Genomic DNA, 23,300 nt, shown 5'->3' with positions numbered 1-23,300 from the left:
GCATCTGTTTGTAATGAAATTATCTACTCTAGGATGTGGGAGTTTATCCTTAGTCCCAAGGAGCTGATTTGTAACTTTGTAAAATTTCTAAATATTCCTTTGCTCGTTCTTTATTCACTTCTATTTTTGCATAACTTCCTTTACTTCCTGGTTGCTTAATGTCTAAGGGAACAATTCATCCTACTTTCATTCAAACATCAAAAAACATCTAACATCTAGTCTAAGTGAGTTGCTACGTTCTGTCAAATAGAGAATGGTGTTTCCAGAAGGTGACTCAGATCACCGATTGAAGCATCTTTTTATGATGGGATGAATTACCTCCTGAAGATGCTAGCTTCTCTCCTTTGACTGCTGAGGGAAAATACAGAACTCATGTAGAGCAGCTGTCCAGCTTTCAGGTTGCTAAAGTTGGGTGGGATATATGCCATCCTTGGTTTCCTTAATTTTAAAAAATATAATTATGTAATAAATTTTGAGCCATCATTTTTGTCACCCTTTTTTTTTTCTAGTATTGTTTTCCTCTCTTTCTTACATCTAACTCCCTTGCTAGTATAAATCTAGCCTACTTTTTTTGTTACTCCGCACACTAGCTAGGCTGGTTGAGCACTTTTTTCTGGATGTCTTCCTTTCCTATTCTCTGTATAATAATTCATCATTTCATTTGAGGACTCCACAGTCTCAGTCGCACCCAGAAGGTAAGCGCACCGATGAGTATGTGCAGTCTGGCTGTCCCCCGCCAGTCTACAGCTGTTCGTGATGAGGCCATGTAGCAGGGAGTTGGAGCAGCTGTTGAAGCCATTCTTTCAGAACGGTGTAAATAAAGTCATTATAGCCATTCACCCCTCTGTCAAGGGGTGGCTCAAAGGAGACATCAGACAAATGAGAAAAAGAGTCAATATATTTATACTGCTGCATTCAGGGAAGCTGAACGCAAATAGTTCAGTAAGCGGTAGATTAAAGATGACTTTTCAAACTACATTTTCTACACAGATTTAGCATAATTTTGATTCATCTCCTGATTATAGTTTAGAGTGCCTCAAGTACTAGCTGTAATTCCATCACAAGATCTCCAGGTTACAAGGATTCTATAAAAACATGAGTCTGAGGCAAGACTGCAGAATGCTAGATATAACATTCAGCCCTGCAGCTGAGCTTAAATTCATCCATCAGCCACTTAATCATGACATGGGAATCCAAACAGCAATGAATCAGTCCCTGGAAAATCATTTCAAAAATCAACTCCTTTCCATTGAAAACATTTCTTTTCCCAAATTAAAACTGTTCTAGTTTTAATGTGGAGTATAATACATCTTATCAGCATTTTCTACTTAGCTTTTGTATCTCTTATTTTTACTATGAGAATGTCAAATTAAAGACCAAGAGGCATGACTCATGTCTTCACATGATACTATGTTTAAAGGAGAACATTTTCTTTCTCACCTACATATTCCATTGCCTTCTGTCCTGAGTGATCCACTGTAAGGACCAGTCCCAAATGCTGTTTTCCTGCAAGTAGATATTTTGAATAGTCCTTCCAAAGTTTTCATGTTGGGAATCCCATATACAGTATCACATGGGACTTGTGGCTCCCAGTTGGCAGCACAGGTTCTGCAGTTGAATTTGCGCCCAGCTAATGACTCCATTTCCAAGGACCACAATTTAATCTGGCAGCAGTTGCTTCAGATCCTGAGCGGGAGTTATCAGCTCATTTCAGTACTCTTTTTTGTACTGCAAAAGGTATCAGACAGACTGAGCTAAGATAAAGCTTTCCTGGTCTTGTCATTTAAACTTCTCACAATTTTCATTCCAGTTGGCATAATTCCGTTTTCCCATTGCAGATATATTTCCAATGATCTCTGAATTCTGCATCCTCTTCTGAAATGGATCAGGAGTCCATTTTTGGCATCCAGTTTTATCTGTTTCTTACTTGCATTTGGCACCAGATGAATTTCTGAGAAAATGTGTTATACTGATTCTATCATCAGTTCTCATCCAAGTTACCTGCAGTGACCCTTGTTGGCTTTTGCTATGTTCTTCATTTTACAGTCATTTATTGTTATTACTTATTCCTCTTTCCTGAAGCTTGCTTCTGCTGTACACTTTTTGGCCACTTAACCTCATTTAGACTCATCTCAGAATGATGTACTATATTGCAAAAGTTGGAGTACGTAGAGAGGAACAGGGACTGAAAGCACCAGTTTCTTGGATCCTAATGTAAGAGACTCAGTGTAAAAATGTACATTGGCAATCTTTACTCTCTGTATTCCAGCTGAGAAATCTCACAGGGCAGCATGAAAACAATAATAGTGCCCATATTTCAGGCCTGTTAATCACTTCTTGGCCTCATTTAACCCCATTTTCAGGCTGAAATGTTGAAGTTCCAGCTGATGCTGTTGGAAAGGGACGTCTCAGTACAGGGAACCAGTAGATCCCATTACAACAGGAGGCACATAGGTTCCAGGTGGTAAAGCACCCTGCTCCATACACTAGGGAGAAGTATTTATTTATTGACTTTCAGACAACCAAGCCAGTTATCTGTACATTCTATAAAAGAGTGCCCTTCTGGTTATATCCATTCTGAAAAATGTATTTTTTCTTATAGCTTCACAAGATGTTTGCTTCTGAATGGAATGGCTGTGAAAGAGAAAGACAGTAAGGAATGATGGACAAGAGAGGGAGCAGAGGAGAAAACTGATCTTGGAGCTTGTCTTGGAGAAGAAGAAATGCTGAAGATGATTGTACAGGTATGTGTCATTTCCATTATGATGATCACATTTAAGTCTGTATGTTTCTGATTTGTCTGCTTCTCTTTTCACCTCTGTTTTTAGGGGGAAAGGGCAGGACTTCTCAAGACCCTTACTCAGTGTAAGGGATCATTCCTAAACCCTTTTTATGCTGTTCTTATTCTACACGTACACTGGCAGAGCAGCTGTCTGCTGTGTGCTCTCTCCCTGCTATGTGCTTTGTCTATGTTATTTAGCTAATCAAGGCCAAGGTGTAGTATTTTATGATGTAGTCATAAAATGGATCTTACCTTTTCTCATACTGCTTTTAAAAGCTTTGAAAGTGAGGTCGTTGCTTAGTCTTCCTCAGAACAAAACTCTTATTCTGCTTGTTCTTCTACCGAAGTCTAATCTTTTCACTCCTTCTCTCTGTATCAGGCTCTAAAACCTAGTCCACAGCAAAGAGCTACTACTTTTTATATTCACATAAAGTACAGTTAACTTTGTAGGTCAGTGAGACACTTGCTTTCATAAATTTTTAGTGAACAAGATCAGACTAGAGAAAAAGAATGATTAAATCTTCAAATACAGGGGCAATCTATGTTGCTTTGGAGTTGTTCTCCAAACCATTACAGCCTCAGGAGGATAGGCTTGTGGGTGTGGAGTTTCCATACTTTGGGTATAAATAAATGCCCCAGTGAAGCCTCTTTGCTACATGTAAACTTGGCTGTATATGTTAAAATATAGATGCACAGCTTGCCTATAAATAGAGCACATGTGGAAAGCTGTTAACTATTGATATACACTAAGTGAAACACTGCAGCCTGATATATAATTGCATATGGTATTGAGTATTGCATTAAAAACATCAATAGCAATGATTACTTCCTGTACTTGAAATCCAGTTGGAAGATGAAGGTGTCCATAGATTTTAGCAGTCGATTGTTAGGGTAGAATATCTTTCTTTGAGTCAATATTACTAGTGATCCACAGTCTGCATTTGTTTCCAAAGGGACTTCAAAAGCTGTTTTAAGCTTTCGGTTTCCGCCGGTATGACAGCTGTCCACAAAGTTCTTCATGACGATTTATCAATATGGGAATTCACTCCCTCTCCACAACTTGTCCAAATTGCCTACATTTGTGTCCCCACTGAACAGTCCACAATGTTTCTTTTAGCAAAGGTGTTTGGAATGAGACAGTTTATTTGGTTTTGCTCTCCTTTGAAGCTTATTGGCTGTAAGGAAGCCTTTTATGATGCTTAAGGATTGTATATTGTGTAATTAATTGGTAGAAAAGTGCTTAATGTCTTTGTTAGACATCCTTTTATATACACTGTTGAAATAGAGACAACCTAGTATTTACCTGATTCACAGTGAAGAATTACAAAACATTTCATACCTTCTGTTTTGTTCTGTCTAATTCAACAAGATTTACACTATGCATTTAACTTGTCCCCCCTTCTTAAGCATCTAATCAACCTGAGGCATATGCACTTTCCAGAAATTATTCATCTACATTTCATTTGTTCACATTTTGAAGTGGACCTATTATTTTATGCACTAAATTGGAAGAGTAATTTTTAGCACATTGCATGAAGATTTAATCGTGCAACTCTCATTAAAGCTAATGGAGATTGTGTTGTTAAATCACTCTGCACAGAACATTCCATATTCCCTGAAGTGTCCTTATGTTTCTGAACTGGGAAGAGGCTGCACTGGTAAAGACAAGTGTGTATGCATTTCAGTGAGGATCTGTCTGGTAGGCTTAATTTAGTTTTCAGGTCTGAGTCCAACCTCCCTGAGTAACTGGTCTCATATGTGTAATCAAACTAAACCAAGCACTTTGACTTCAGGAAAAGAATTAGTAAATGAAATGGCCATATTTAGTTCAAATTAGCAATATACTGCTTCTCTGTGGGATGAGCCCAAAGAGTAAAAGTACCTGCCACAATTTGCAGAAGTGCTTCTGTCATTTGTGCTGATAGTCATTTCTATAAAACCTAGAAACGGATTTTTGAGCTTAGAGCAGATGAACTATTTGGGCTTAGCTTTGTCCAAGTCTAGCTAACTTAGGTATTCATTCCTTCCTAACTCTTTCAGTAGGGGTTGGGTGGTTTCTTTGGTGTTTTATTACTTACTCTACAGACTTCCATTCCAATTCGACCCATATAATACTGTCATATTCAGCAATGGACTGAGATTAAAAGTTAGCTTTGCTTTATGTCCTCTTTGTAGAGAAAGATATTTTTTGCTTCCCCAGTGCTGATTTCAAATTAAATGGAAACAGAGCTCTTTCACTATGGAAATCAAACTTCATAAAGAATCCCCTTTTGTTTGCATTTGGCAGTATTGCTTTTCATTTCAGCAATAGTAAGTACAGACTATTGCCTAGCTATTAAGAGGAATCATCTGAAACTGATATATCTGTAGCTATAGTTATAAATATAGACAGGTATAGATATATCTCCTTCCCAGTGGAGGCACTGCCACATGCCTGTTGTTGAATATTTACTCTAAGGCCTTAATTTGAAAGTCTGGTCTAGCCCTAGGACAAATCAAGCACCTAGAATAAGAATTAAACATGTGGGTTAAAGAAATAATCTTGAATGTAATTGTACAGTTATAGTGCAGAACTATACTGCTGAGGATACCATTTCCATTAAGAGCAGCAGTAGGTTCCTATGCAACTTTTTTGATGCACCCACTAGTAACCTCTCATGACCAACCTTTGCCTAAACTGCTAAGGAACTCTTCTGAGACTGAAAGGAAGGAAGGGCAGAAGATGTGGGGAAACATGCACCACCACAATAGCAGAAAAACAGCAACGAAAATTAGACCTCAAAGTGCCCTGCAAGGAAATCTGCTGATGCACCCAGGACACAGGGACCTCAGCTGAGCATAAGTATTATCCCACATCCCATGTGTACTTTGTTGTGTGTATACATGAATTAAGAATATGAGGAGTTTTAGAGTAAGCCATCCTTATCCATGTTTCCTCTTGTTAGCTGGTGTCAGTGGCCTAGCTCAAGTGTAGGCAGCCCTGCTTGAAATACATCTGCTGTCCATCCCACCCCAGGTTGCCCTGGGTAACACCACAACCTGTATCATGCCACTTCCAAAGGAGGGAAATTTGCCACCTTCACTGCTGCACTATAAACCATATGGAACTGGAACATAAACAGAAAAGGAACATGAGGATGATCAAAGGAGAGAAAATGCTATCTTACTAGAGAAGGCAAAAGCATTCTGTATTGAGTCTAGAAAAATGAAAGCTAGTGACAGACATGATTGCTGTATATTGATTTGGTAAGCTCTGAAGACTGTTAAAGATGCACATTTTGTTCAAGAGCAGGGGAGCTATTGAAATGTGGTCTACTGCAGGTTTTTCTTCTCCCATGTCCTTTCTGCAAGACCTAGTACCATCCTATACCTCTGTGAGTATACACTCTATACCTATACCTCTGTTTCCCCATCCATTACATCTTCTAAGGCGCTTACTACAATCTTTCTACTTCTTCCTGCCTCTGCACCCTTTCTGCTCCCTCCCATATCCCAGACATCTTGCTGGGTCCCTGCAGCCCCCTCCTACATGCTTTATGCACCTTTGTGCCAGCAGCAGGGGAAAAAGCAACATGTTCTGATTAGTGCAGATGTGCTGAACAGCCAACTGGCCTCTGCCAAATGCATAAGAGCTGAGCTACCTCTGCTCTGCTTTAGTGGTAGAGGTCTCTCATCTCTAGCACACTGTTGACTTTTTGACAGGACTAGTAGGAATTCGCTGTCTTTGAGACCTCTCCCCATTATCTTTTTTTTTTTTTTTTTTTTTTTTTTTTGAAATTATGCAGCAATTCAAAACAAAAAGCACAAACACATAAGTCTCCGTCTCTTTGGAAAACATGGTAAAAAAGAATATAATGTTACAACAACACTTAGAAATAAACTAATCAGGCATACATTTGGGGGCTGGAAATTACAAGAAAGTTTTTAATTTTTAGAGTTAGATTCAAAGGCAGCTTTCTGACAGGAGCTGTGCAGAGCAAGAAGTAGCTTGATAACATTTCTGAAAAGCAAGCTGCATGATGTGGCAGGAGACAGGATATGATGTCCCAGAAAGATCCTTCCAATTGCACATTCTTCTAACATTTGTTCTATGATTTAATATCTTCTCAAACTATTTCATCCAGCAGCATTAAAATACAGGCTTAAGCAGAAGATTATTCCATTATAATCTTAACTTACATATTGGTAATTTCCAGGAGCAGACAAATTCAGAACTGATGAATCAGTAGATCCAGACCTTTACCTTGGCATGGGATAGAAACACTGCTTTTCTAACTAAGAAACCAAGAGCCAGCAAAGAGTCTTTTGTAGTGATTAGGAACAGCCAAGCAGTCTAAGAGCACTCTGAAGTGTTCTGTGAAGCTCATATTTCCAGTAGATCCAGCCTTTTTTGGGCTTTGTTGTTCCTTACAATCCCTTTTAACTAGCATAGATACCAACTACCATCAACAAAGGCATCACCCAAGCTGTAATATGTAACTTTAGCCTTCTGTGATTTCATTAAACTTATACACCTGTGCTGAGTTCAGAAAACTGAGGAAATAAGAAATAGCCAGGAGGAATCAAAAAGGTGAAAGAAAAGGTCATAAAAATCCAGTGCGCTTGGATATCTTAATGACAGGTAACTGAAATGAGTTTAACCACTAAGATTCCCTCTGCTGAAATTCTCTGTGCCAGAGTGAATGGATTTCTCTAGCTTTTCATGTTCCCATATCTTGCATCCAGGATGACCCTTAAGATCTCTACCAGCTGTAGGATCTCTGATACTGTTTTTCTTTTTAATTTACAAAATAATCTTTTATGCACTTTTGTACATTTTTTTCCCTTTTAAAAGAACTGAGTAACTTTAGAATGCAAGTCACTCATGAGGTCTTCTACAAGCCATTTAATCAGGTTTTCCACAGTTTATGTTGTATGCAAAATCAATTAAAACAGTCTGTGATTCATGACTCATTGTTGTCCTCTGTTGTAAATCAACCATTGCAAAGTCTGTAGCTTTTTGCTCATTTCATTGAAATTTATGGCGAAGCTTGTGCGATAGCAAACATTTTGCTCAGGTTTGTATCTTCTCCAGTTTTCAAGCTAAGTAGAATAATGCATGTTCATTTCTTGAAATGGAAATGGCTAATAAAAACACCTGATTGCAGAAGCACCTTTAGTGTAGTTCAGTAGGTGGCATTCTTCCTTCTTCATTGATACGAATGAATGCCTCATCACTGTGCTTTTATTTTAGCACCAGCTCATGGAAAAAGCCATGAACTGGTGCTAAAATACCCAAGGCAGTCTTTGACTAAAATGAAGAACTGAGACTACAAGCTACTTACAGAACTTAAAACGACTATTTTTAACTGAGAAGAGGGGAAGTTCATATAGACCTAGTCAATTAACCTTAACAATTAACAATTAACAACAGGAATACAGCCTGCACTGAAGCTCATGAAATCATGGCTTCACTTAGGAGCCATGATACCCAATGAGTGGCTGATGTCCATGTGCCCATGGCTTTGCTGTTCCCCAGACACTAGCAGCCTTGATCAAAACTATCTCAGACTTGTCTTTTCCCAGTCACCGAAGAAATTTACGCACAGACCCAGTGGCATTTTCATAAAATGTGGGATACTGGCCAGGGTCTTTCTGAAGCGTTTCCAGTCAGCATGACTATGTCTTGCCCATGTAAACACAAGCTATTTTTTTCATCCTGTCTCAAATGCCTCTCCCTGTACACTACTGTTTTATGTTGCTGTATATTTTCCCCCAAAACCAGCAGTTTTATTTCAGTAGCTGGTGAATTGAATCACTCATATTTCATGCAAGAATACTCATGTTTAAGACATGAAATTCAGTGGTGGCAATCTGAAACACAAAATTTAAGGTTCAAACTCAATGTTCATTTTGCCCCTTACTTTGGTGAGATTTCTGAGCGACCGTAAGTTATCTTGATTAAATACTTGCAAAAACCCCTTATGTATCCTCATATCCAAATAGAAATAATAGCAACTGGAGCCCTCGGGACTGAGCAGGTGAGAACATAACTTTCTTAGGTTCTGTTGAGCTTTGAAGATAAATGTATTGTAGAACAGGATTAAACATATCTAAGCCTCTTTAAGGTGAGAAAGGTGCCAACACAGATAGTTGCTGCCTGCTATCATCCCAAATGATCTTCTGAAAATGCAAGATAGTTTTTCTATTAAAGATAAGCCATCTAGCAAAAATATTCTCACAACAATTGTGTTTCCTAAGGACCTTATGCTATGGAAAAAAATGGCTTACCATGACAAGGGATACCTCTGGAAAAGCAGCATCAGAGGTATATCATATATCCAGAGAGCAGACTTACAGTCGTCTTCTGCCTTTTCCTCCTATTAAATTAAGGAATATCTCAGATCTTATAGAATGATGTTTAGCTTATGATTTTTGAGTCCTTCAAGCAAAATCTCCTGCTCTGGACCTTTATTAACCACAGGCCTGGAACTGGTACTCTTCGGCAACATATCTCCGGTCTGATGGGGTAAAGGGATGGGGGGCGGGCAACACTGAATTTGGACAAGCACTTCATGGGGAGATCATGAATGCGAAACAATGACAAGGTGGGGACCACAAATTACGCATGTCATTGTGTAACTAGAGGATATATCATGATTCAAGACAAATGAAGACTCCACAGACTAATGTTGACCCTGGCATATCATGTTTTCTGAGTGCTCAGTTCCAAAGTGTTATTAACCTTCTTTTAAACCAGTTTTCAAGGATTTATTCACATATAAATACACAACCCCATGTGTAATATCAAACATACTTGTTAAAAGACCATTCTGACTGCACAGTCAACCTCTGCAGATTCATGAAATGCCTGATTTATGGGTCTCCAGGCAAATCAACTTGCCTCCTTGTGTGAATACATTACAACACAGTTAAATCCTAACCCTTTCTAGGACTGAAGTTGTACTGCATATTCCAACAGCAGATGAAGACTTTTCCAGACTTAGGGCTTGTGACTTCTTACAATGAAATTCCTACAGAAGGAGAAGTTATAGCAGAGATAGTAATGTTGGCATTACTTCTCAAATCAGTGTCAGTGAAGGTATTGTGGGTACCACTGACAGTTTAACATGGCAAAGCATTAAAAATTGTCAATAATCACTGTCATTCTAGCCAGACTGTTACCTGAGGCATCTCCACTTATCTATTAGGTTTAAACTGTCCAATTTCACAGCTTTGTAATAAAGATTTTATTGCTAGCGTGGCCTTTAAATCATGACATTTAACAAAAAATCATTTTTAAACTTGCTGCCAATGTTTTGCTATATGAATGCACGGCTGTGGCAAAATATTTAGCATGGTTTCTTTTTTGGTTTTTAAGAGCCAACAAAATGCACTTTAACTTGGACTCAATGATCCCCTACAAAACTTGCAAATGAAAGTGCCGTACAGAGAATGGCTTCATAAAAAATCAGTCATTTTCGTATACTGTTTCGGAAATCAAAGGAAAGAGATGCTGCGAGACCTGCAGGCTTAGTTAATCTGTAAGCAATAGTTTTAAATCCTTCAGAATTAGATGGTAACTCAACAGTACACAAAGATGCAGGCTCATGAAAAGCAGTTTGGGAGAGGATCATATTTGGATCCTTACACATTAAGGCAGTAGCACTGCAAGTTCTTTTTCTTCCCTATGCCCATTTACATTGTGTGCACGACCCTGGTCACTCCAGAACAGAGTCACTGCAGCCTTGGCAGTAGCCACAGAGCTCGCTCTGCCCCTCTGAGCACACAACACACAAACCGTCTATACACGTGGAAGTCATTAGCATCCCAGGACTGGTAGGGGACAGGGCAGAAGAGAGGCTCTTTTCTGAGGCAGGAAGTTTTGCACTCAGATCCTGCTGTCTTGCAGAGGGTTTTTAGAACTTTCCCAGAGCCCTTGAGATACCTTCTGAGAGGTCTTCTGGAAACTCTCATTTATATCCTTCTGCAGCACAGACCTTTTGGCAGATACCAGCCTCTTAAAATGTCACCAGATACTGTTATGCCAAAAGATATCCACTCCCTCTGGAAGTGGATATCTTCACTTGGAAAGATAGTTGTGGGTATGTCTCAGTAGGAGAGTTCAGAACTTTTTGGCACATTCGTGGCTATAAATATTTTGGAACATTGGGAAAAAGTTCTTGTAGGGTATAGCAATGTGATTTGTGCTTTGTTGCTTATCTGAAGACCCAGAAGTACTGCCTGAAGTCAGGAAGGCAAAGAAAGGACTGATCATGACCAACAGCAAATGTAGTGTCCTGGTGCCCAGACTTACAGTTATCCTCAGTTTGTATCTAATGTGCCTGCAGTGATTCTCATTAGCTGTATAAATCTCCCTTTCTGAATCTTACTAGGCTCACATACTGTGGCAATACATTCCAGAGGCTAATTTTATGTTATCATATAAAAGAAACCCTGTTATTAATCTTACATTTCTTTCCTTTAATATTTTTATTCGATATCATTTTATTCTTTTACTGTAAGAATTGGTAAGCATACATTCTCCATCTATTTTCTTTATTGCATTTATCATGTTCAGTATCTCTAATTAATCTCCTCTGCAAGGCAAACAAACCTAATCTTCTCAGTCTCCCAGGGGAAAAGTATTTTCTCTATCTCTGATTATTTCTTGTCACCTCACTGCTCATCATATTTTCTTTGTAGCTGACAAACATCTTGGCTGAAACACTGCATTCACCTCTGGACAGCCCATCTCTAGTGCTGGCATAACACTATTTTCTGCATTCTTTTTGAGCCGTACTACCTCCTGATTTGCTGTATTTGCTGCTCTAGTTTTCTTCCTAAGAGGTCAAAGTTTGGAAATCAGCAATGCAGATTGATGATTCCAGGTTTTCCAGCCCAGCATTTGTTATTCTTTATTTCTCAACACTCATTTCCATCTGCCATCAAGCACCTTATTCATTTCCCTGTGTAAGGACTGTCTCCAGCACTTACACAGAATCTCTGAAGTGAAGATAACACCTAACTAGAAATTTTGGTACCTCATTGCTGAATCTGCCTTTATTCAAGTCCTGTCTTGTCGAGCTCCCCTCACTACACACTTTCCATGCTCCCATTGCCCTGGTTGCTGCACTGGGCTTTGCATGCTCCCATGGACCTGAATCTGGCTGCAGCTCTTCTTGTTGTGGTGTCGCTGGTGTTGTTCTGGTACAAACTTCACAGTTCAGTGTCACAACTGCTCTCATGACCCCTTCTTTCCTCTCAGCTCCAGAGGAAATGTTACTTAAAGACTGGTGGAAAGTACTAAGGAAAATGGAGTTTTATCTCCATCACAATCTGTTGAAATTGAGTCTAGAAGCCATCTTGAAAGTTATGCTTTAACCAGCAAAATCCAGTGTCTTAATATGGGGGCAAGTCAGTCTAAGATTGGCGGGATGGCTAATACAATAATCCCACCTGTCCTTAAATTCTGTTGGTCTCTTATTAATAGCCCTTGCAGGCAAAAGAATCAAAGGATTGCCAATTACAACACCCACTTTGCTCCCACAAGTTGCATATTTTAAAGTACGTAAATTGAACTTTGTCTTCACCCTCTCTTCTCCCAGTCCATCACTCCTAATGAGGTTGATGGGCTTCCATCTTTTCACCCCCACCGTCTCAACCCAAAGGTAATGACTATGCAACAGCTATCAACTCTCCCCTCCTTGCAGAATACACTCACCCATGCTATAAATTGGAAAGCAAGATTTTGATTTGGTAAAGCCGTATAAATTGACTGTGAGTTTGCTGCGGTCTGGAATTCTGCAGCTAAGAGGAAGTAGTACAGCTTTTCTGGGATTCACGTACTGTGTTACAGGAATTACATCCATTGTTTGCCGTCCCACTTTACACATGTATCATTAGAAGTCAGGCTTCCTAACTGAAGTCATTGCTGTACCCATTTAAATAGGTTTTCCATTTTATGTGGTTTGTATTTGGGATATTCTGTATTTTATAAATCAAGTAGCTTTTTTTTTTATGTGTCCATCTGAAGCTCTGCGTATATTGGGCATTTATTTAAATGTGATTCAATTTTTTCCTTTGTACCATAAGCAAAAAAATAGCAAAAGTGTAAGCAAAACTTCATCCATCCATTGGATAACAATATATATGCCTCTTGGATTAGAGCTATAAAAATATACACTGATTTACTGATTTGGCCCTGTATTTGCAATAATAAAACTTCTGGCTTAACATCTATATAGGGTTATCTCTCATGGTAAATGGAATACCTGAAATTTCATTTATAATTCCTTAATTCTCTCCATCAAAAGCAGAGTATCTTAATTTGTTATTGATATTTCTGGCTGTTATACATTTTAATGAAGATTATATGAGGAGATGGCATTAAAGGTATGTTTGCCTACTGAATAAGCCGAGGACTTTTGCCATGGTAATAATTAGCAAAATGCCACTACTTTACGTCTATTGCATCTCTTCCTAATTGTGTATCAATATAGAAAGCAAATTCTTCATAAAACACTACAGCATTCCCTCTCCCTCCATCTTCATCTGATTTTTTTGTAACAGCATGACCTTTAGGAGGGGATTTAGCAGAGTATTCAGAACATAAGCAGAATTACAGCTTTCAGTTAACTTCTAAGAAAGACAATGACATATAATTACCTAATAATTATTTACATGCAATACCACATACACCACTGAAAGCACTTTTGAAACAGTGTCTTAAATCCTGTTCAAAGGCATTGTAATTACATAGCACATCAGTTTCTTCATAGACAGATGTCTGTCATGCTCACACTACTGAGCATGAAGTCTCAGTACAATGTTTACATTTCTGTATTACCGGGCACCCGTGTGCATGTCCTTTCTGTGCTACTCACCTGCCTTGTGAAGATTTCTTCTGAGCTTGAGAAGAGTTGCAATACCCAGCCTTAGCTTAAGAGCCCTGTGGCTCTTTTGTGCCTAGACTACCTGTCAACCAGCTCCATTGTTGCCCAGCAGCTCTGTAGGGTACAGATACCAAGACATTTAGGAGTGACCATTTTCCTGGACTTTTTATGAGGCTTTTCTCTCTTTTCTGCTAAGCTCAGCTCTGTTAGTAATCACTCAGCTCTCTCTTGTGCTCTCTTTAACAAAATCCCATCTAAAGCAGACAGGTAATATTTGATTTTTCTTCACAGGCTTTGTGGCCTCCAGGCTTTATAAATGCCCCCCGTCTCTTTCCCCTTTTATTTAAATGAAATCCACCACCGTAAGCTAACTATTAACACCAGTGGAGATACCCCAAGCACCATACCATTCCAACAAAAGGTGGCCTCCAAATTTAAGGTGACCCTTGCTTCTCAGGGAAAGCCAAAATTCACATTAAAAGAGTTAATTTAAAGGTGCCACTTCACAGACCATCTCCCCACAGTCCCCTGGGTGGCCTTACAAGAGCATACCTACCTTTGTCCCAAACACACGTCACTCTGTAGACCATTTCTTCCCCACACATGAGCTTCGGGGCCCTACCTTCTTCATAGACTGTTTTCTGGACATGTTTCGCCAGACAACGACCAACTGCAGGAAACTTGAAACGTAAGATCAGGTGCTTGCCTAATCCAACTTCGGACATCAGCAGTGCTATCAGGAAGGCAACAGTGCCCTGGACCCTAAGTCAGAAGCTGACCTGGGGAAGGCCATGGGGGCTGTCCCCATCCCCAGCAGGCCATAACGCTGGGGAATCCTGCAGCCCCTGCCCAGCTCCTCGCTGACCTCTCTACCCAGCATGGCAGATAGCCCACCTCTCTCCCTTCCCCAGGGCACCCGCTGGAGCTCTTGGAGAACCACCAGGTAAATCTAGATCCAAAGTCTCATTTGTGAAAATAGTAGTGTTTTTTTCCAGATGCAAACAAAGCATGGTCTTATATTGGATTAATGCAGGTGAATGTTGTTCTCTGTCTATACAGCTGTATCTGAAACAGTTTACTTATTTGGAGCAACCTCAGCAATAAACATTTTGCTGCAGTGTGCTTTTATCCTGCTGCTGAGCCCTCTCAAACAACCCTGCATAGCTTAAACTGACAACAATTTCTCTTAAAGCTTTTCCTACTCAGTCTCTGCTCTTATGCTGGAATATATAAGGCACACAACATTGTTAGTCCCTATTAGTGGCTTTCTGTACACCTTCATATTCAGCTGCTGTGAATGTTTAGTAATTTGGAGAGTCTTCCGAGTATTTTAAAGCTCTTCTAAATTATCTGGCTTTACTCTCTGCATATATCTACAGAAAAAGTATTCAAATAACCCCATGTATCTGCTCCCTCACCCTTCTCCCCATACACAGGTTATCGCTGGAACTTTATCTACTTGCACTTAGAAAAGCTGGCATTTGTGTTGGCAAATGCCAGATCTGGCAGTTGAGAATTTGGCCTTTCCAGTCTGCTTGCTGATCACAAAGGACAAAGTGGACTCCCTAATGCTTATTCCACGAATTCAGCAAGACTACAGCAGTGCTCTGACTTGGAGCACTCTGCTTTGCTTGTTTGCTATGCCCACACCAGTATGCCAGTTTTATTACTTCTTAAGTATTAGTGTGCATCACCATGGAATTTCTGTTAAAAACATTACATTAGCTTACAGGAGCTTTTAGTTTTCCATGTATTCACCAGCTCTTGCAATTGGAAGTAGTTAATAATGCATTTTTATCCCAACTAATAGCTATTACGAATGCTTCGTAGATACACTCTGCTTATTTGTATTTGTACTGAATTTTAATTTTTTTTCTGATGGAATATTAGGGGAAGCAATAAGTTGCAGAATGTTTGGTTTCTGTCATATAACCAGCAGATTTCTGTCCATCGATCAAAAGTTAATTTAATTTCTTCCGCCCTGGTATATAACTTCTGTTCTCCCTTTGCCCTTCCTTTGTTTTTCTTAATTCATACAACATTTGCCAGTTAAATGAGTATGCCTTTCAGGAAGTAGGAAGAAGATGCAATTCCTGTTGCACAGGGATTATATTAAGCATCCAATACAGTGAAATTATGCACTCCATATAAAAATAGTTGAAAGGAGGAGGAGAGGGTGGAAGAACAAATTATTAGCAGCCTGTTTTTCTGTCATACTGCTAATAAAATCTACAGAGAAAATAGGAAAAGACTCTTTGGGAAAGCTGCAGGATTTTATACTGTAGAAAGGTCTCCTTGTGATTACTGCTCATGGCAAAGAGCTTTTGCCCTTTCAAAGAGTGGTCTGGTAACAGGTTACATGCACCTTGCTCAATTTGGAAGAACGACTATTATAAAATATACAGCAGGTGTGTGCTTCAAAAGCATACTCTAACTATACATATTCCCTATGTTATCTATAGAAGATCTCTGGGAAATATGTAATCTCTTTCGAAGCACAAATTGGCTTTCAAAGGATACCCATCTATTTTCCTCTCTGTGGTTTTTCAGGGACAAGATTGTGCCCTCAGGCGACTACAGCTGACGGCTGTCGGTGAAAGCCTTTGTCTTGTCTGCTTTCAATCCTCTCTCATCCTGTCCAGGCAAATGCGAATCAGGCCCCAGGCCTTCTTTCATGATTTGTCTTTAGAAGCTGAAGTTGCAGTTACTTTTTCCAAGGCTGAGTAAATGAAACTCCCACAAGATCTCCACTGAAACTTCCTTTACTAAAAAGAGAAAATCAGAGTAGCCCTGTCAAAATGTAAGGCATCAAAGCAGATCCAGCTTTAATTCTATAGAAGTCAATCCACACAGTCACACATATAAATAAAATTGAACGTTTAGTAGTTGGTAGTGTTAAATTAAAATGCCAATGGTCCTCACTGTGCAAGTGGAAATCAGCCTGCACTCTGGAGCCTATCCCGGCTGACCACAAGTGATCATCCTCCCTGTGAGATGAGTTCCCTCCATTGAGCCCAAAACCTGAAATCTGCTGACAAACACTGAATACAGCTCTTAGACTATACCTATGCACAGCTTGCAGTGTTTGTGTAGTTGTCTGTATCTGAAGAAGTACATTAATCTCCTTTTTCTGAGACTAACAGGCTTGTTTTTCTTCATGAGTCTTGGGTTCACTAGTGTATCTCAGTTTAAATGATGAATTTGGTTGGAATAATTAAGAAAAGTTTTAGAACACCACACAAACGTGATATGATGAGGCAAACCAGTATGCTGTCTGGGAAAGAGAATCACAGCTGTCCAATCTGCTGCAGCTTGCTTGTGGCTTGAATGGTTCGTTAACTTATATGGCCTGATTCTCCTCTATCCATGAAGCAGAGCAAGATGAGCTTTCAAGGAAACTAAGCCGTTATCCAATTGGTATATCTAAAGCTGCAGTCACGCAGTCAACATAGCTGCCTCTTCATGCTTTCATCGACCTCAGCAGAGCTGGTTGGAGGCTGCAGGCAAAGTGGGCAGCAGGCAAAGGCAGTGAAGTGTCTGCTTGCCTGCGCTAGGGTTAGCTGATCTGGCTCGACAGTTGACCTCTACCTCCTACTATCTGCTGCTGCTGAGAGAAGGGTTAGAAGCAAAAGGAGCAACCCCAGCTCTGGCAGCAGGACAAGCAGAAGCTCCCGTCATTTAGGAGCTCTCCTCTGACTCTCACCCTTTCCCCTTGCTCCCTTTCCCAGAAGGGGCTCAGGAGAAGGCGAGTAGGGGCTGCTGTGCAGGAGGTTGCGAGGTTCCTCTCGGAGGCTGGAGATGGGTGACTAACTGGGGAAGGGGGGCTTTGCGGATAAAAGTGTTATACTCAAAGTACCAGAGAAGGGGATCTCAGAGGGGCTGTTCACTGCAGAAGAAAAAAAATCCAGAGGTCTCTTCCACAGCCTCCACAACCTCCAGTGGTCCCTCTCCACCCCAAAGTCCTCTGATCCTTTGCTGGGCCTGCCATGAATCCTAGAAGTCTCCTTTATCTCTTCCAGCCCTCCTCACTCATCTTCGCTCTCTTCCCAGGCTTTTCACAGGCCTGCTTCCAAACACTTTTTCCCATCCAAATCCCTTCTGCTGTCACTGCAAAACTGAATTTTGCCTTTGAGCCAACCACGCTAAATGCAACTTCTTTTTCTGTACTACATGTACGTATATACACAGGCGCCCAGGTGTTTACAAGACTAGGAGCTCTGAATTTATTTAAAAATATTTTGGACAAATAATTTCCACTCCATTCAGTAAGCTCATGAGCAGCTGACTGATAATGCAGATAATAATATTTTAAAAATGGTTTCCTGAATACATTGTTGAAAAAAAGATCTACTAGTTTGACTCAGACTCTTTCAACATACTACAGGCTTTATTTCTCAAACCACTTTTTCATTAATACCAATTATATCATGGTGGTATGCTTTGCTTAAACATTTCATATGCTGAGCAAATCAAATGCTGTAAAAATCCACACATTAAGGCAGGAAGAATTCCTTTTAACATGCAGAGCTGCTAACTTTGCCAAGCCGAACTCAAGTCTGAGTTGGAGAGTTTGGAAATATCCCCAAGTGATTTTTCTCTCATCCAAGTTTCTAAGTAAATTTATCTTTTGTCGTTGTTGTTGCTGCTGGTGCTGCTGCTGCTCAGATTTATTTGTAAATCTTTGAAAACAGGAATTTCTAATGAATAGTCAGTTTCTTAAATTACAGCACTGAGGCAGTAACAAATAGTCACCACTATAATCAAGCTAATTAAAAGGCCAAGTTAAGGATGGGAATCTCCATATGAAAAGGAACAAGACTTTCCTTATGGTGATTTTGCTGTTCTCTTAGTTTGCATACACCCTGTAGAGTCTCACCATCATTTGAAGATGAACTACTTAAAGAAAAAGAAGGTTCTCTCCCTTTACTCTCTTTAAACCAAAGCAGTATTTTCTAGTTTTGGCCAAATGGTTCTGTGCTTTTCAAAGTTCATTCTTTGAAGAACTGAAACACTTTTGTTTAACCAGGACAAAGATGCACAACACATCTGAGGATAAGTAAGATGAGTGTGTACTGGATTTTTAATGATGTTTTCTTGGTATAGACTTCAGAAGGTACTATTGAAGATCAACTAGCTCCATAACGAACAGTTTTCTTCATTTCAGAACTATGTAAAGAGATCACCATGGGCTTCCATATTCAGAAAATACTGCAGGGCATGCTGGTCGTAGCATTTTTTTTCATTGCCAGAAAGAGGAGGGGGAAAACAATAACAGAAAGCAGTGTAAATGCACACAAATTTCTTTCTCACCCTCAGTAAAAACCATTCTTGTAACAGTAATTTTGACTGTGTTTTCTCTTGTAAAATCCCTGTTTTGGTGACAATGAATATACTTATGAAGTAAATAAGGAAAGACTTTATTTAAAGTAGAAAACATTTAAAGAAGGTCTCAAGTATGTTCAAATAGAAGTGCATTGAGTTTGCTTGGAGCTTAGCTGCTGGGCAATATACAGCTCAGTGCTGAGAAGTTAGATACTTTGTTAAAATTTCCTTTTACAACATATTCTTACGGTTCTCACACTAAATAAGCACTAAAAGCTCAGGAAATCATTTTACCATCTTCTAAAAGATTGCTGTGAACTTGGATACTTACAATATAGATGCCTGTCAAGCATCACAAAGTTTTTCTTACCATCCACAAAATTTCCTATTTTAAGGCCTTTCCAATTTAAGGCCTCAGAAAGTGTAGTACTTTACTGTGGGGAATTGGTTAGTCAGCTGTGGTTTAGTTTATAACATTTTTGACCACACTGTTTTTTTGGTGCTTGTCTTTATCTGGTCTGAACCACAAACTTTCTGGGGTTATTTAGAAGTTAACTACTAATTTTTAGATTAAGCATATGCAGATTTGCAAGAATTTCCAATCATTTTAATTTCCCTGCTCCGTAAATGGATTTCATGAGTAAACCATCAGCTGTACTCATGTCATTACATTTCTTTAAGGTGTTAAGTTCCCTTTAGCTGATTTCATGTAGAAACAGGTTTAGGGAACATATTGTTAACAATAGTTAGCCAGTAAAGCTTGCGATAATCATCCAGCTGCTCCATTGCATTAAACTAATTGTTTCTATACTGGGAACATTGTTCAGCTAGGAAGGAATAAATCCTAAGCAAAGTACTCTGCCAGTTCCCTGATGCAGGGCACAAGAAACTTTCCATTGATGTTTCACAGACAGCAATTTCATATCCACCTGCATTATCCTAGTGCAACATAAAGCTAACATAGACAAAACATACTGCCTTGTAAAGGAAAATACATATCCTTTGCTGGATGTCATGTAGTGTGTATAAGCAGCTGGAATACACTGTATAGAACAGGAAATCTGATATGACTGTTTCCATTTGGTGTTCTAGGAAGTAAAGATAATCTGTCAAGAAATACTGAACAGCATTAAACTAGTTTCAAAGCAATAGAGGAAGACCTAGATTCTCATATTTAAGTATCTAATTCCCACCTATTTCAATTCTCACACAAAAAAGCATATGAATGAGTATCTTCACCATAGAGAAGTTGTTTCTGTCACCACTAGGTAGCCACTGCCATCAATGATTTTAAAAGTAACATTATTATGGTATTAATAAGAGTAGAATGGGCTGCATCTCTCACCTTTTATATGATACACCTGTCAAGAGATAGCTACTTATTACCTTACTTATATTGTAAAGAAATAATTTGCCTTATATTTTGATGGGGTTATCAGTTCTTTAAGTAACATTCTTTAAGTCCCACAGTTTCTGCTAACAGTATATTAGTGTTGCTGGCATGAATGAACAGGCAGCAGAACATGTAGTTGAGCACTACAGATAAACTCATATAAGTCCTGATAAACATAGTACAATCAGTGCTTCAGAGCTGCTTTCAGAAGTGTGTGTTGCTTTTCTCTCCTCACTCAATAGCATTTTTGAAGCAAATCCTATGACTAGCTATGTAGATATTGGAAGGGTCAATCTCTACCTATTTTACCCACGTAAGGAGTACATTGTAACTCCAATCAAAATAAGCATATGAACAGAATTCAGCCCAAACTTTGCTCCAGCGAACAGCACTGTACTTACAGCAAAAATAATAAACCTAATTCAAATTATTTATTCAATGTTACAGACAGTTGTTGAATCATGGATGTCTCTGCTTAGTCACAGTTGCTCTTGGTGTTTTTTGCCTATTTGCCGTTGGATTTGAATTAGGTTGGCTTCATTTTGGGTGCGTGATATCAACTGTGGACATAAATTTCTGAGAATTTAGATGGGGTTTGTCAACAAACTGGGAGCTCTCTCCTCAGTGATTTTTAGGCTGACCCTTTGTGACTCCAGATATCATGCAGAGAGTTGCTGAGGTCAAAACCTGAGCTTGCTAACCCACATCAAAGAAAAGCTCTCTGTCCTGGAGCACATATGTTTGAGAAGTCACAGTCTGATGCGTGTAATTTTCAGCTGAGCTGCATGAACAATGATAGCAGTAATAAAACCAGTGTTTGCAGATAAAGCCATATAAAAACTCACATTACATGAATTATTTAAAAGTATTCCATAATTCCTCACAGTGTTTGACAAGGCTTCTGTCAACCAGTTATCATCCTGTCGCAAGTCTTTCTTTTGCAGAGAAAGGCTGAGAATATTACAGGGGCGCAATTCTCATTTCTTGTTGGAATCTTTATTTCTCTGTCCCTTTCGATCAAGCACGAAATGTGAGAGCGATAGAGGGGCTGGGATAGCCTCATCAGCTGACTTGGTTTTTACCAACAGAGAATAGCCAAGTGCCCACGCAAATTCCCTTACACCTGTCAGCAGCTTTTTATACTATTAGTTATGTTAGACTTCCTTCACTGTGTGTGAACGAGACATGGTGGGAGAGAGTGAAAAGACTTTGAATTAGGTGTTTTTAGTTTGCAGGTGAAATACATCCTCTGCAAACAGTGCAATAGCTTTCTTCATCAAGGGCCAAGACCTGGGTACTTGAACATAAGGCTCTCGAGGCAAAGGAGGTGTCACTGGGACAGGTTTAATTAGCGACAGTCCAGCTGCTTCTTGCATGCCTTATAGTTCTTACAGGCCACTGACCACTGTTGGTCCTGAGTTTTGCTGGTGTTAGATGCATCACTGCAGCCATCCCCTATTCTGCCGCTCTGAGGGCTCATCAGCCTTACCCTGCATCTGCTCAGTGACCTCGGCCAGGAGCTCTAAAAGCTGCCTCAGAATCCGGGCACGGAGCTTGGTAAACATCTCCACCCCTTGGGCACAATAGCAAAGCTCATCCAAGCAGGAGCGAGAGCTTCCCCTGGGCCGGCCCGAGTGGATCAGCCAGCCTCTCCTCCAAATGTTCTCCACCTATAGCTGCTGTGTCGGCAGGCTTCAGGCCCTGCTCACTTTAGTGCACATGCTCTTTTCATGCCTCACATCCCCCCTATTCCACCTCTAGCTGCAGAAGGAAAGACTCTCTGCAAAGATAATCTCAAAAGGGCTCTTTTCTATAGTTTGTCTGAGGAACAGCATCAGATAATTTGGCCTGCAAAGCAAGACCAGCAGTCTGGAAGCTGGACACTGAAAAACAGTATTTCATATGGGTCAGGTCACCAATGCTTTACAGGAGAAGCATCAGCGTGTGATGATTATTCCATAAAAATGCAGTAACGCTGTCAAAGTGAGTAGAATTAGTCCATACTTATGTCTTTGTAAAACTGATAAAAATCTGCCTTACATATTTCCTGAACACATTTTTAAGAGCAGTGATCAGTCAAAACATGGAGGGCTTTATCAAGGATTCGCATCTCTTTTGCTTCAGTGAAGGTGACATTGGTACTAGATGGGTTCTTACACAGGACAATTTCGATTTTACGTTCACCGAAGATTCCTGGCCCTGTCTGTTTCTGCCACTACTATCCTGTCATTAACAGGGAGAAAATACTTCTGCTCTTTTTAAAAGCTATTCTGTTGGGGTGGAGAGAAGGAGAGAAAATACCTATGACGGCAGTGATTTATAAGGGGGTACCTATGAAGGCAGTGATTTATGAGGAGAAGATATTTTAAATGCCAAGACACAGTGTCATGTTTCTTGGGAACTTTAATGTGGTAATTCATATGTTCAGCATGAGACAAAGGCCAAGTGCTGTCAAGTTCATGTGTACATGCAGTACATCTTCTAGTGACATGTCTTATTGTACCCAGTCTTGCCTTTCCTAGCAAGGCAAAATCTGGTGGCCGCCAGCTGAGAGACTGAGCTCTGTTACAATTTTCTGGGAGAGAAGCCGAGGACTGTAAGATGCGTTCCTCTGCATATTCTCATGGCACACTTACCGCTCAGACCTATCAAAGCTCAGGAGAATGAACTAAGCAAAATCCTTCACAAATGTTTCTGTATTCCTTAGCTCATTTTGTACAGTTATCTTACTTAAAAAACAACCTTTAAATAGAAACCTCTATAATATTATTAATTTAAAAAATGATGCCTGGTAGAGATGGCTAAAGAGTGAAAACAGTTGCAAGTACTGTAGCGCTGGGTTTGTGTGGCTCTCTGTCTGCAGGATGCCAGGGTGCTCAGCAATACGCTCTACTGAAAAGAAACCTTGCAGGGTTTATGGAAAAGATAT

The 23,300-nt window shown here is 39.7% G+C and overlaps 1 long non-coding RNA gene across 1 annotated transcript in view; it reads left to right on the top strand.

Annotated features, from left to right (window-relative positions):
- LOC112987017 (uncharacterized) overlaps nt 1-23,300 on the top strand; it is a 50,906-nt gene that overhangs the window by 21,559 nt on the left and 6,047 nt on the right. The window contains exon 3 of the long non-coding RNA XR_003260165.2: nt 2,603-2,744. This is a non-coding gene — a long non-coding RNA (uncharacterized LOC112987017). The remainder of the gene's footprint in view (nt 1-2,602; nt 2,745-23,300) is intronic.

Source organism: Dromaius novaehollandiae, chromosome W, assembly GCF_036370855.1.
Source record: "Dromaius novaehollandiae isolate bDroNov1 chromosome W, bDroNov1.hap1, whole genome shotgun sequence".
Classification (NCBI taxonomy): domain Eukaryota; kingdom Metazoa; phylum Chordata; class Aves; order Casuariiformes; family Dromaiidae; genus Dromaius; species Dromaius novaehollandiae.
The sequence above is the reverse complement of the archived record's forward strand: the minus strand, read 5'-3'. Positions and strand labels throughout refer to the sequence as shown.